The sequence below is a fragment of the Phascolarctos cinereus genome, unplaced genomic scaffold, assembly GCF_003287225.1.
Source record: "Phascolarctos cinereus isolate Bilbo 61053 unplaced genomic scaffold, phaCin_HiC Scaffold_4;HRSCAF=312, whole genome shotgun sequence".
NCBI lineage: Eukaryota > Metazoa > Chordata > Mammalia > Diprotodontia > Phascolarctidae > Phascolarctos > Phascolarctos cinereus.
The window spans coordinates 215212333-215226862 of record NW_027555847.1 but is presented as its reverse complement, the minus strand read 5'-3'; the positions used below and the strand labels follow the sequence as shown (position 1 = coordinate 215226862).

General features: G+C 39.2%; 1 pseudogene; it reads right to left on the bottom strand.

Annotated features, from left to right (window-relative positions):
- Window positions 1-9343: 9343 nt before the first annotated feature.
- LOC110201574 (DNA-binding protein RFXANK pseudogene) lies at window positions 9344-10476 on the bottom strand (annotated as a pseudogene).
- Window positions 10477-14530: the final 4054 nt, after the last annotated feature.

The window sequence follows — 14530 nt, the reverse complement described above, 5'->3', positions numbered from 1 at the left end:
AGGGCTGTGCAAGGTCACAGCCTCACTTTCTCCTCCAGAGCCATCTGGGTCCAGTGGCCAGATACAGATCAGGAGAACTGGAGATAGTTCAGGATGCTATAGGAGACCCTGGCTCTTTTAAGCTAAGATCTTTTCAGGTTCTCACTTTGAGTGATGAAACGCCCATTCAGTGAATAGGAATTTTTAAGAAGTGAATCAAGAGAAGGCTCCTTTAATAATAATAATAATAATAATACAGCTGGGAAGTAGAGACTCTCAGGGCTTCTGGCCAAAAGGAAACAGTTACTATTTACATTCACTCTGAGCTGGTAGGCAATGTGGTTCAGTGGAAAGATGATAGACTCTGAGGATGTAGGTTCAAATCCTCTCCCTGACACCTGGCAGTCATATCACCCCAGAAGAGTCACTTAGATACTGGGGATATGATCAACAGTGATGAAGCAGTTCCTGCCCTCAAGGATTTTACTTTCTATCAGGGAAGATAATATGTTTACATGTGTATATATGAAGTAAATATAGACATGTACATATGAAATAAATACAAATAATTTTGAGGATTAGGTACTAGTAGGAGGGATATCAGGAAAGACATTATACAGGTTGAGTTGAGCTTTGAGGGAAACTAGGGATTCTAGGAGTTGGAAATGGGCGGAGAGTATATTTCAGATGTGGTAGGTAGCCTGTGAAAAAGCACAGAGGTGGGAAATTAAACTGGGCCTCAGTTTCCTCATAATGTAAATGAAATATTCTGATTTCTTTTCCGATTTGAGATCTCTGATGAGAATGATGATGATTTCTTTCTCCCTAGTGAGTAGCATGGTAGCTATTGGAAAATTTTACCTCCATAGGTCCTTAAACTCCTGGGAAGGCAGACGAGTTGGCCAGAGACATAGCATGTAGCCTGGTATGATTTGAGGAATGTCAGAAGGCCTGTCTAAACTCTATCCCTTAACAGTCTGATACTCTGTCTAAAACTCCTAGTGTTAGATGGATTCTGGGAAAATATAAATTTTAACTGAGTTAAAGCTATGTGAGGCAGCCCAGTGCAATGGTTAGGGTGTTGGGCATGGATTTAGGAAGACTTACCTTAGACACTTACTAAATTTATAATTCTGGATGATTCTTAATCATCATCCATGTCCTACCCCACTTTCATAGGTATCCCAGGGCTCTGTCCTCAGCACTATTCTCATGTCTCTGTATTCTCTGATCTCATCAGCTCTCATGGGTTCAATTATCCTTTCTATGCAAATAACTCCCAAATCTCTATATCTGGTCCTTATTTCTCTCCTCATTTGCAATTCGATATCACTAAATGTCTCCTGTACATATATATCTATCTTTCTGTTCCATAAGCATCTTAAACTCAATATAGCTATCTTGTACTTGTAAAGTCACATTTTTAGTCCAAATGCATAATTTTACATTTATCCAAATTGCTTTATTCTGTTATATTTAGGTTGTAATTCTAGGCTGTTGAAACACTTTTAGATATGAATTCTAACCATTATCATCACTATTATCAACTCTAGTATTTATGTACTACTTTATATATGTTATCTTATTTGATCCTCACAACAACTTTCAGAGATGGGCTACTATTATCCTCATTTGACAAATATAGAAACTGAGGCTGAGAAAGGTTAAGTGACTTGTCCAGATTTAAACAGTTAATAAATGCATAAGGAAAGATTTGACCTCAGGTCTTCCTGACTCTAAGTCCAGTCATTTACACATTGTTCCACCTAGCTGCTTCATCTAATGTGTAAGCTTTCCTTTTAGTTTTGTGGAAGCAAACTTGTCAGTTTTGCCTTCTGTGCCTTCATCTGGGCATATCATGAAGTAATAGGAGTCATAGACAAGTATTGGATTTGGAACTAGGAGAACTGTGTTCAAATCTAGTCTCATACATTTCGTATTTGTGACAATGGGCAGATAAATTAATCTCTCAGAGCCTATTTTCTTAGCTATAAAATGAGTATAATAACACGTAAACCACTTATTTCATAAAATTGTTTTCAAAGAAAAGTGCTATGCAGACATTAAATTGCTATATAGATGTGAGTTAGTCATTCAAGTCACTGATTAAAAAAATGTGGGACAGCATAGGGCCAAGTACAGGTTGGCCATGCTTCCCTCCAAGTTGTCATTGACCCATTATGATTATAGATTAGATAGAGCCTTCGACTTAGAGTCAGGAAGGCCTGAGTTTGAATCCTGCCTTAGACATTTACTTGCTATGTGATCCTGGATCCCATCACCTCTCTTTGCCTAGGTTTCTTCATCCGTAGCATTGGAGATCTAGACTATATGGCCTCTAGGGTCCTTTTCAGCTCTAGGTTTTATAATCATAAAAGAATTTGTTTGGTAGCCTGATATACTGGAAAGAACACTGGGATTTTTGTCAGATAAACTGAGTTCAAATCCCAGCAATGATACTGGGTCTTCCAGCTAGAAATCTATTATTCTAAGTGTTGATCAGTTCAGCCTTCACACCTTGATCCTATTATTATCATGCCATCCACTCTGAATAGTGGTTCTATTCCTTCCCTGAGATTCTGCCTGCTTCTAACAGAGCCAGCAGAAACAAACAAATACTTTTTCTTATCCTTAGCATTCATCACCAGCCTCAGATAAATTGGACTTTTGCAGGTACTCATTTGTATTCATCCTTAGTTCCCTGCTCTTGCTCCCATCCTCTATATATGTCCTCTTAAAATCTGAAGTGGTTGATGACTTTTCTGTGCAATCACATCAGTCTCTTTAGATAACTCTTCCTTTTCCTCCCCAGCCAAAGAAACAAACTGGAATGTTTCTAAATTTCTTTTCACCGTTTCTCTTCTCTGAGAGCTTCCCATTTCTCTTGGGCCAAGATCATTTTATGATATTAAGCCACTGGATCCCACCTGAACACTTTGAAATCTTCCCTCCCCAAATCAAGGATACTTGTCAGATCATTCCCAGCTTTTTTCTCCTCTATCACCAACTCTACGATATGGTGCTCACTCGACCCCCTCAAGAGTCCATCATTTCTACTTCATCAACCAGTTTCTCCTGTACGTTGAAAGTCAGTGTAAGATAGTAATTATTATTGCTTCCTCTACATTTGAAGAATGAGATAATCATTAAAGATAATTAAAAGCAAATGAAAAAGTTATCAGCTTGTTCCAGAGAGTAGACTTCAGTAGATATCCAGACAGTGAAAGTTTTCTATTTCTTACTATAAGATAATTCCATGTTATTTAAAACAACAACAACAACAATTTTTTTCCCCCTGGACTCCTCATTTAATCTCTCCTTTTGTCTGGGTAGTCTGTAATATACTCTTGTGAAATTGCCTCTCTTGTTTCCTTTTCAATTTCACCTCATGCAAGCATTCTTCACTCTGTTTGCCATTTCATGTTCATGGATTTGTTTATATATCATGTCATTATGCTATACTGAAGTATTGTCCCCTTTCATCTTTCTTTTTATTTTATATAAGGCATGCATTCACAAGCCTATATTCCAGTCATGAATCCAATCCAGTTATGGCTCAATGATACCTATTTGATCGAATTTACCATCTTTTATTAAGTTCTTTAGTTTTCTCTGTATTTTAGATTGGACCTTACTTCAGTTGTTTCCCGGGTAGGTTACATCTAATCCTGGAACTAAACAAGACACTGTCAGGCCATTCACTAGCTAACAAAAGGAAATTTTCTTAGCCATAGCATATTAAGGATACTTACCAGGATATAGGACTCAGCTCAGGTAGCATATCCCTTGTCTTCTTCACTTCATCTGCATAGAGATGGATGTAGTCAGCAGAGAAGGGTATGATGACTCTAGGGACCTTGATATTTCTGCCAATCTGAAGAGCCCTGAACTCCACATGGCACAACTTCTTATACACTTGGTTGTCCAGGAATATGCATGTCAACTCAACCTGCATCACCAGGAAGCTACATTAACAGCAACTCAGCTTGGCTAGTAACCCTATGGGTAATAAAATCTTAAGACAACTTCCTTGCCTTTTGGGGAAAGAACTATCCTTCTATACATAAGGATAGGGTTGGGGTTGGGAAAATAGGGGCTAGCTATTGATACTATCACACACTGCTTTTTACCCAGTCTATCCAAACCAAATCCTCATTCATTGTTCAGTCATGTCTGACTCTTTGTGAGCTTTTGTGGAGTTTTCTTGGCAAAGATACCAGAGTGGTTTTCCATTTCCTTTTCCAGCTCATTTTACAGATGAAAAAATTGAGGCAAACAGGGTTAAGTGACTTTTCCAGGGTCACACAGCTAGTAAATATCTGAGGCTAGATTCGAACTCAGGAAGATAAGTGTTCCTGACTCCAGGTCTCCTGCTGTATCCATTGCACCACCTACTTTAAACATTTGTACATTTAGGATTCTGTGGCTCTTTTCTTAGATATTGGCTCCTATGATTTACCGTCCTTTACTTTTTTCCCCCTCTTCCTATATCATATTTGTATAGAGTATTTACAATCTAGTTGAGGAGATAAAAACTTTAGAATAAATATTAAATTGCATGGTACTAACTATGGCTACAGGGCAGCCAAATGGCACAGTGGATAGAACACAGGCCCTGGAGTGATGAAGACTCATCTTCCTGAGTTCAAATACAGCCTCAGACTAGCTGCATGATCCTGTGCAAGTCACTTAACTCTGTTTATCTCAGTTTCCTCATCTATAAAATGAGCTATTGAAGGAAATGGCAAACCACTCCAGTATCTTTGCCAAGAAAACCCTAAATGGGGTAACAAAGAGTTGGATGTGACTAAAACACAACTAAACCATAAACTATAATAACAGTCTCTTGCATTTGTATAATGATCTACAATTTTCAAAACTTTCACATATATTATTGAATCTGTTCTCAATATTAACTCTCTGAGGTAGGTGGGGTAGATAAGGAAATTGAAGCTCAGAGAAAAGAAATTTATAGGATCCTAGACTTTGACTTGGAAGAACTTGAGATCAGTGGTGTCAAACACAAATAGAAATAGCTAGTAATCCATACATAAGGATCCCAGTGGGCAGCATGTTGACTTAGTTTTTAAAATGCAATGTTATCTGTGTTTTATTGTATTTTTATTTATTTTTAAAAATATGTCCCAATTACATTTCAATCTGGTGATCACTCAGGAGTGTTGATGGCTTGTTTCACACCTCTGTCTGGACCAACAGGCACCTAGAGAAGTTTAAATGATTTGCTCAAAGTTACACAAGTTGTAAGTAGAAAAGCTGGAGCTCAAACCCATGTCCTCAGACTATGACCTTGGTGCTGCTATCACCCATGTGACCCAGTGAGGCAAATCACTCAAATCCTTTGAGACTCAATTTCTTCATTTATAAAAAGACAGAGTTGGACTAACTAACTAGATAAATAAATAACTAACATCCCTTTCAGCTCTACATCTGTAATCTTGTGATATCCATCTTTGTGTATCCACAAAAAATCTCTATGGCATATAGGAAAACCCCCAAAAATGATAATAATATTGGATTCTTGTCTGGGAAGTTGATTAGTGGCAATAATGAGAGGCAAAAAAAAATCCAGACTAGGAGACATCTCAGAGAAATTATGTCTTCGGTACTGGGGATACAATATCTCTCAGAATTATATTTGTATAATTTTCCATATAACCTTTTCAAAATTAGTCTTAAACAATTTACCATTCCCTTGGCCTTTATAAACTACAGTGTCTTGAAACAAAGGTTTTTTTGACTTAATTTATCTGAATATAGTATCAAATATATGAAGAAAAATGTCATATATATAGACATATGCAAAACATATATATATATATACATATATATGAAAGAGAATATTTATTGTTTAGTCATTTTTAGTCTTTGTGACACCATTTTGGGGTTTTGTTCACAAAGATACAGGAGTAGTTTGCCATTTCCTCTTCTATCTCATTTTACAAATGAGGAAAACAAGGCAAACAGGGTTAAGTGACTTATCAGGGTCACACAGCTAAGTGTCTGAGGCTGGATTTGAACTCAGGAAGATGAGTCTTCCTAACTCTAAGCTTCCCCCCTCCCCCCCCAATAGTAACTTAATTTCGAAGTGCAGAATACAACTTTCTAAGACTGTAAGTTGCACAACAAGTCTGCATTGGTGAAGGGAATTTCCTCACCAAGAATTATATCAGGAAAAAGTCAACTACAGTTTTTTTTCCCCTTGCCTTTGACTTCTCTGGTCATTTTATTTGCACAGGTCCTGAGGCTCTGGTTGGTACCAGCAAGAAAGGAAAATAATTTAAAGTTTTAAATTTTGTAGGGATGAGCTTCTGGTCATCAGTCCTTAACTCCACTGCTGACTTTCATGGCAGTGTGCAAAACTAAAAGAGCAGGGTCTAGTTGGAAAGTTTTTTTTTTCCAAGAAGATAAGATTGAAAAGGTTGTTCTATATTTTAGGATAATGAAAGGTGTGATTAAAAGAAACACTTTGAAAAGTGTATATTTTTTAAAATAATGTAATCCAAGTGGAAAAGCCCATTAATTTGGTACTCTTTCCTCATTGGCCATCAATATTCTGTGCCTGCATGGGGTGGGGCAGAGTGCAGAGTGGAGTTGATGAGGTCCAGAGAAGAGGAGAATTCTTCAGTTCTGTTAGAGTCTCTTCAGGCTCTTCTGGGTCTACAGTTGCTTCTGGCTTCCATCTTTGAGAGAAAAGATGAAAAAGACCAATCCCACTTTAGCTTGCTGAAGTTAAAGAAGCAGGCGTGAGAGGAACTGGGAGTCTCCATCATGTCCCTATCAGCAGCTTTCAACTCTAGAAACTTCAGGGAGTTTCTCTTTAGGTAAGATCTGGAACTCTTCCTCTTGGTTGAGCTGAGTTACCTCAGTCCCAATGAGAGAGCTCCTTCACTCTGTATTGTCTGGTATTTAATCTCCTATGTATACTTTCACTGATTTCTCTTTTGCTTCAACATAGATAAATGGGTTTCTTGTTACTGACTATATGTGTTCATTGTGGGAAAGATATCAAGTCTTGGATATAAATAAAGCTTAGAGTCCTTTTTCCTCATTCCTCATTCAAGAAATAATGATCAGATTGAATATGAAAACATCCCCTAGACTAGTAATATTTAAGGGACCAAACAGATAAAATTCCAGCCCAGTAGCCCCTCTCTCTGGGGAGAGCAGAGTAGTCAAGCTTCTGCCCCTAGCTTCTTGCTTCCCCTCATAGTAGGAAAGAAAGTCTTCTTGGCCAAAGAACAGGAGAGAGAGAAAGAGAGAGAGAGAGAGAGAGAGAGAGAGAGAGAGAGAGAGAGAGAGAGAGAGAGAGAGAGAGAGAGAGAGGGAGAGAGGGAGAGACAGAGAGAGAGAGAGAGAGAGAGACAGAGAGAGAGAGAGAGAGACAGAGAGAGAGACAGAGAGACAGAGACAGAGAGACAGAGACAGAGACAGAGAGACAGAGAGAGAGAGACAGAGAGAAAAGAAACAGAGAGAGAGAGACAGAGAGAGAGAGAGACAGAGACAGAGGAGAAGAAGAAGAGGAAGAAGAGGAAGAAGAGGAGGAAGAAGAAGAAGAAGAAGAAGAAGAAGAAGAAGAAGAAGAAGAAGAAAAAGAAGAAGAAGGTCCCCATATAGAGTTCTGAGTGGTGCTTGGATAATGACTGAGTAAAAGAAAGTAGCCAAACAGGAGAAAAACCAGGAGAGAACAGTGTCATGAAAACTCTGTGACTGTTTTTCTTCATTTTATTCTTAAGTATCAATGATTCCCACTGCCTAAAATCAATGAGGAGAACATGGAAAAGTCACACCTTGCCCAGGTAATTCACACCTTGCCCCGGAGACAATAAGGGGAAGTCAGGACTTATCCAGCCTTTGCATGACCACTACAAGAAGATGAAATGAGATATGCTCTTTGCCCTTAACACATGCATAAATAACTATAATAAAAATAGAACTTGATAAGTGAAGGAGTAAGGAGCAGGATGCTGTGAGAGATAAAAAGGAAGAAAGGTAACATTTTACTATAAGCAATAGGGGTGCGGAGTGTTGATGGTGTGATCAGAAAAGGCTTATTGGAAAAGGAAGCATTTAATCTGAGTCTTAAAGGATGAATACAAATTGACCAGACTTAATTTGGGAGGGGAGAAGAAAGAAGAAAAGACAGAAAAGCACGTTATATTAGGCATTAGCAAAGACAAAGCAGTGGATAAGTAGAAGGTATTTATGTGAGATAGTAAATAATCCTAGTTTAGTGCATGGTAGGGTAGGTTACCGGAAGAACAGTAGGACATAATCGTGGAAAGATTGTTGTTGTTCAGTCATGTGTGACTCTCTGTGACCCCATTTGGGGTTTTCTTGGCAAGGAAACTGGAGTGATTTGCTGTTGCCTTTGCCAGCTCATTTTACAGATGAGGAAACTGAGGAAAAGTGAAGTGACTTGCCCAGGGTCACACAGCTAGTGAGTGTCTGAAGCTAGATTTGAAGTCAAGATGAATCTTCCTGACTCCGGGCCTAGTGCTCTATCAACTGAACCACCTAACTGCCCAGTGGGAAGAATAGGCAGTAATAAATTATGGATGGCTCCAAATAATAAGTTAAAGATTTGGGACTTTAAATAGGAAGCAAAGGAGGCAACTAGGTGGCTCAGTAGATAGAGCACTGGGCCCGGAGTCAGGAAGACCTGAGTTCAAATCTGACCTTAGACACTTACTAGCTGTGTGATCTTGGGCAATTCACTTAATCTCTGTTTTGCCTTATCCACTGGAGAAGGAGATGGAAAATCATTCCAGTATAATTGTCAGGAAAATCCCAGGGTGGGTATGGTCACTGGGGTCAGTGAGGGTCAGATATGACTGAACAACAATAACAACATATGAAGCAAAGGGAAGAGATTTAAAGATTTTGCCCCACAAAAGTGATATGATCAGATCAATGTGTGATACCTGTAATCAGATATTTAAAGAGCCATCTAAAGCATGAAGACATTGGTTTTTGTTGATTATTGCAGAGGGCAGAGCTAGAACAAAGGCAGGGAAGTTACAGGAAAAGCTATTTCTAATCTCTCATCTTAAGGAAGAACTACCTAATATTTAATAAATATAGCAGTGATGTCAAATTCAAATAGAAATGGGTCCCTGTGGGCCACATATTGACTTAGAAAACCAGAAATTAGTATTATCTATATATCTATATATCTATATATATACATATCTATCTATCTATCCATATATATATATATATATATATATATATATAATTTTGTTGTTGTTGTTGGGGTAGCAGCTCGTTTTTATTGGTTATTGTTTCCATTTCATGGGTTGGAGGGGGCATGGTTGGTGTGCGAGTAGCAGAGGAGCCAGCATGGCTGGGTGGAGGGGGCTGGGGAGCTACGTCTCCAGCCAGGGCAAGTCATCAGCCAGTAACATAGTACCTCCCATGGTCCTGGGAAGGAGAGGAGCCTTGTTTCAGTTCGGCTTCTGCCCCCTGTGTCACACTGGACGTGATCGCTGGGCACTGAGTTCTTGGGTGCCCCCCCACCAAAGCTCTGTAGGTGGCCTTCAGCCATAGGAAGAGGGACACCTCTTCTTGGACCCGTTCTCCCTGGCCATGGGTATTGAAGAACTGGCTTCTTAGTGAGCTGGCCTCTCTGAGCAGCAGGTGGGAGGCAGAGGACCCAAGCCCAGTGTCCTGCGCCCCCTTCACTCTGTCTCTGGAAGCAGCTTGTTCTGAAAAAGCTTAAGGATATGGTTCCCCATCACCTGTTGGACATTCTTGTGTCCCAAGGCCACAGCCAGGTCCATTGGGGTGTAGCCTGAATCTGCTTCTGTTGTGAGGTCTGCCCCTCTGGCCAGTAGAGCTTCCACACACTTCACGTGGTTCCCCCTCGCAGCGTAGAGCAGCGGAGTCCCACCGTTCCAGTCATAGCTGTTGATGTCCACGTCCAGCTCCAGAAGAATGACCACAATATCTGTGTAGCCTCCAGTGCTGGCCAGTGAGAGGGCACTGTCCCGTTCTTGGCCAGGACATGAGGATCAGCATCCCACTCCAGCAGGAAGTGCCAGTCTCAATCTCTCCAAAAGCAGACGCCCAGATCAGGGGGGTGAAGCCACGCTCATCTGGTTTGTTTACCAAGCTGTCACCTTTAAGAAGGTATTCTTTCAGCTGGGTCAGTTCTCCCTGTGCGGCAAGCTGGTGGATGGACAGAGAGTCCTGGGTGGCAGGCAGGGCTGAAATCTCATTTCCCCTCTGCCGGTTGGTCAGGGTGGTAGAGTGCTTCAAGGAATTGCCTGTGGGAGGTGCAGTGAGGACCCCATCCAGGTCGGGACTTCCCGAGTCTGGAGTAGAAAGATACAGGCGCAACAACACAGTGTCCGAACCATCGGAGCTGTCCTGGGCTGGGTCTTCAGGCTGCGAGCCAAAGGCAGGGTGGGCGTGGGGCTCCTGGAGTTGGCCGGGGCCCTCGGGACCTAGGCTGGCCACGGCCCCTTCTGGATCCATGGAGGGCATTTTATTCATCCTGTTAACTATTTCCCAATTACATTAATCTGGTTTGGGCTGGAACGGGGAACATTGCCACTGTTTGGAGCAGGGCTGAATCTTGAAGAAGATTGACAGCAAAAGAGCAAAGACAGGTTTGGGAGACACTGTGTAGAGTAACTTGGCTGAAGCTGATGCTTTGCGTTGTCAAAGACTACTGGAAATAATGCTGTCAAGGTAGGTTTGGATCAGACTGGGGCATTGAGACATTGTTCTATAGTGAATGGGGAGCTGTTGAAAGAGCAGACAAGCAGCTATGAAAACAACATGGGATAGTTATTTTGGGTGGGGCTTTCAGGAAATTTAACAGTTGGCTGGTTTGAGCTGGCTCCAGCATACTCATGCTTATAATTCTGACTATTCTGTAGACTAGGAGCTTTAAGATGGCAATTTGAAAAATTGGGAGGACTGGAGATAAAGATTCAGGACTGATGTGTATGGAGATACTTGAAATCATGAGAATGGATTCATTCTCTGAGGAAGACAGTATTTAAAGAATAAATTAAAAATAGTTTCTATTGAACTTTGGACTATATTATGTGATGGACAGATTTACTTTAATTTTTAAATTTCTTTGATAATATTTCTATATTTATTGAGCATATACTATTGATAGGTGTGGAAAGTTGTTTCAGAAGGTTGTTGTATGCTGGGTGAAGTAAGAGAGGGCACCTTTCTTGGGTTGACACTGAATAGTTGGATAATCTTGAGGTGACTATAGTACCAAAATAATTCTTTTCTTGCATAACTGACCCAGATCAAAAATAGAGGTTTGCAGAGGAAAGGTATTGAGTATTGATGTATTGAAAACATATATGTATTTCCCTCTGACTCACACAGATATATGTATGTCTATATATTTATATACATGTATCTTGGTTGCATTGGCTTTGTTTGTGCAAAAAAAACCAAATAACTTTTCAATGTAATATAATCAAAATTATCCATTTTGCCTTTCATAATGTTGTCTGTCTCTTGTTTGGTCATAAATTCTTCCACTATCCATAAATCTAACAGGTAAACTATTCCTTGCTCTCCCAGTTTGCTTATAAATTTAGCTTTTACATCTAAATTGTGTACTTATTTTGACTTTATTTTGCTATATGGTGTAAGATGTTGCTCTATGCCTAGTTTCTGCCATGCTATTTTCAGTTTTCCCAGCAGTTTTTGTCAAATAGTGAGTTTTTATTCCAGAGCTGAAGTCTTTGGGTTTATCAAACAGTAGATTACTACAGTCATTGTCTACTGTGTCTTGCATATCTGATCCACCACTCTATTTCTTAGCCAGTACCAAGTAGTTTTGACGATTGCTGCTTTATAATACAATTTAAAATCTAAGCTAGGCTAGGCTACCTTCCCTAGCATTTCTTTTCATTAATTCTCTTGATATTCTGGACCTTTTGTTCTTCCAGATGAATTTTGCTATTATTTTTTTCTAGCTCTATAAATTTTTTTTTGGTAGTTTGATTAGTATGGCACTGAATAAGTAATTTAATTTAGGTAGAATTGTCATTTTTATTATATTACCTCAGCCTATCCACAAGCAACTAATATTTTTCTAATTATTTAGATCTGACTTTGTAACTGTGTTCATAGAGTTCCTGGATTTGTTTTGTCAGCTAGACTCCCAAATATTTCATAATGTCTACAGTAACTTTAAATGGAATTTCTTGTTTCATGCCCAATATTATTGGAAATGCTTCCAGCTTATTACACAACTTTATTTTGTGTCTAAAATATGGACCATAGTAAATATGGATATCAGTTAATTAATTGAATGATTGCTACATGATTAAATGGATAATAATAATAATTCTCATTTATATAGTGCTTTGAGGTTAATAAAGCACTTTCTTCACAGCAACCCTGTACAGTAGGTTTTAGGTAATAGGTATTGTCATAATGTACATGTTATCATCTGAAATGATGTTCAGACAAATGAAATTATTTGCTCGAAGTCATATAGCTAGTAAATGGCTTATCTGGAATTGTGAATGCAGGTCTCCTTACTTCAAAGTCAATGATCTTTCTACTAAACTGCACTAAAATTGATTGTTTTCTCTTTATCCAAGGGTCTGATGTCAACATTAGCCAATTATTGTTGAGAGCATCTCTTTTATATTGACCAGTTTGGGGCTTTTAACATACTTGACAAAATCTACCCTATGGATACAAGAGGCAAAACATAAAAAGAGAATGAGAAATTGGACCCCATAAAGCTAGGAACACAATAAAATTTAAGCTAGGTAATGTGTCAACAACCAGATTCAGAAACAAGATCCTAGCAACATACATGAATCAGGGTAAAGCACCAAGTGAGAAACCAAAAACACAAGCAAAAGTGGGGACATTCACAGATTATGGAGGCTTTCCTTGGCAAGTAGCTTGTCAGAAATCAAGCAGGTAAATGAGAGCTAAGATGATCTAAGCAGTGGATAGTCAAGAAGTCTATTAAAATAATCTGTCATGCAAAGGATATATAAAAGAATGAATAGGAGAGGAAACCCACCAGACTTAGATTCTGGAGGAAATGAAGCCAATGACTAGTAGCTAAGAAACTTATTATTTTCTTCCTATTGCAATTTGAGATCATACTAGATCTTTGACCTTCCTAGAGCTGGTATTAGAAGTTAAGATGTGGCTGCTTCAGGCTATGGAGGCAATATGTAAGAACAAAAGAAAAATAAAGTCTAAAGAGATAAGTATATACAGGAACCAACCTTTTTCCCATTGGTTGAATTGATCTGAAAACTGGTAAACAAGCTGGCCGACTACAGATGACAGATTGATTTAGGCTATTAAAAATGTTCTAACATCACTATTGCTTCTTCTCCTCTTCCTCCTTTTATGTTTATTTTAGCTCCAGCATCCCACTGTATCTATGATCTTATCAATGTGTGCATTCCTTCCAGTCCTCTCATTTGGCTCAATGCTTGCCCAATCTATGTGACTCATTTAATCTCTCTCATGAACTTACCCCAGGGGATCTCTATAGTCTTCTACCTGTTCTCTAGAGATTTCAAGGATACCAATGGGGATAGAACCTTAACTGGGGATTCTTTTACTTAGAGCAAATTCAATTGAAGGAAGATTGGCAAAGGGGGTTAACAAACCTTTGCTAGGAGGTTCAGAAAGTCATCCCAAGCCCAAGTATCTAGATGGTACAAATGACTGATTTGGCAAAAGTAAGGGGGTTTTAGAAAAATCGGTCCACTTAGCTTATATATATATAGGTATTGAATGCAGAGCAAGGACATACTTTGGTAGTCCTGTTTCTGGCTTTGTTTAGTGCTGACTGGTTCACTTGAGCTCAAAGACCCTCCTTGTTTCCTTTTTCCCCATGGAGCTGAGACTCACATTGGTGCCTGGTGGGTGATAGCTGATATAGGTGAACAAGTGCAGGAGGTTTGAGGAGTCATTCTACTTCTTATACTGGACAGTTTTTTATGGCCAAAGGGTAACCAGATACCACGTCACCATTTGTAAAACTTTCAGCTGTGAATAAAACAAAGAAACTTTTATTTTCTAGCTGTCTTCATGGGAGATAAATTACTGCCCACTAGCTTCTCACAACATCCAGTGATTTATTCTGGGTTATGCTGATACATGTTTAACAACTGGTTCTCTAAAAAATAAAATGTACTGGGGCACACTTTTAAGTATGATCTCTAGTACTAATATTTTCCCATCACTTTCTTACCTCTAGAAAATCAAGAAAACAATAGATCAGGCCCTGATTTATAGCTTTTGTCAATTTCAGAGATATAAATGGTCACAATGAAAATTGAACAATTGCCTGGTTTGAGCTGGCTCCAGCACACTTATGCTTATAATACTGACTATTCTGTAATCTAGGGGCAGCTTCTCCTTTGAAATTCTTAATGCGCCATAGCCTAGGAACTTCTCCCTTGAAATCCTAGATGTTTCCTCAGCTCTACTTTCTCCTTTGCTATGTACATAGTCCAGGCTATACCTTGCCATAGTGTGCTAGGTGCAGTTGAGCTCCAGAGAGTCT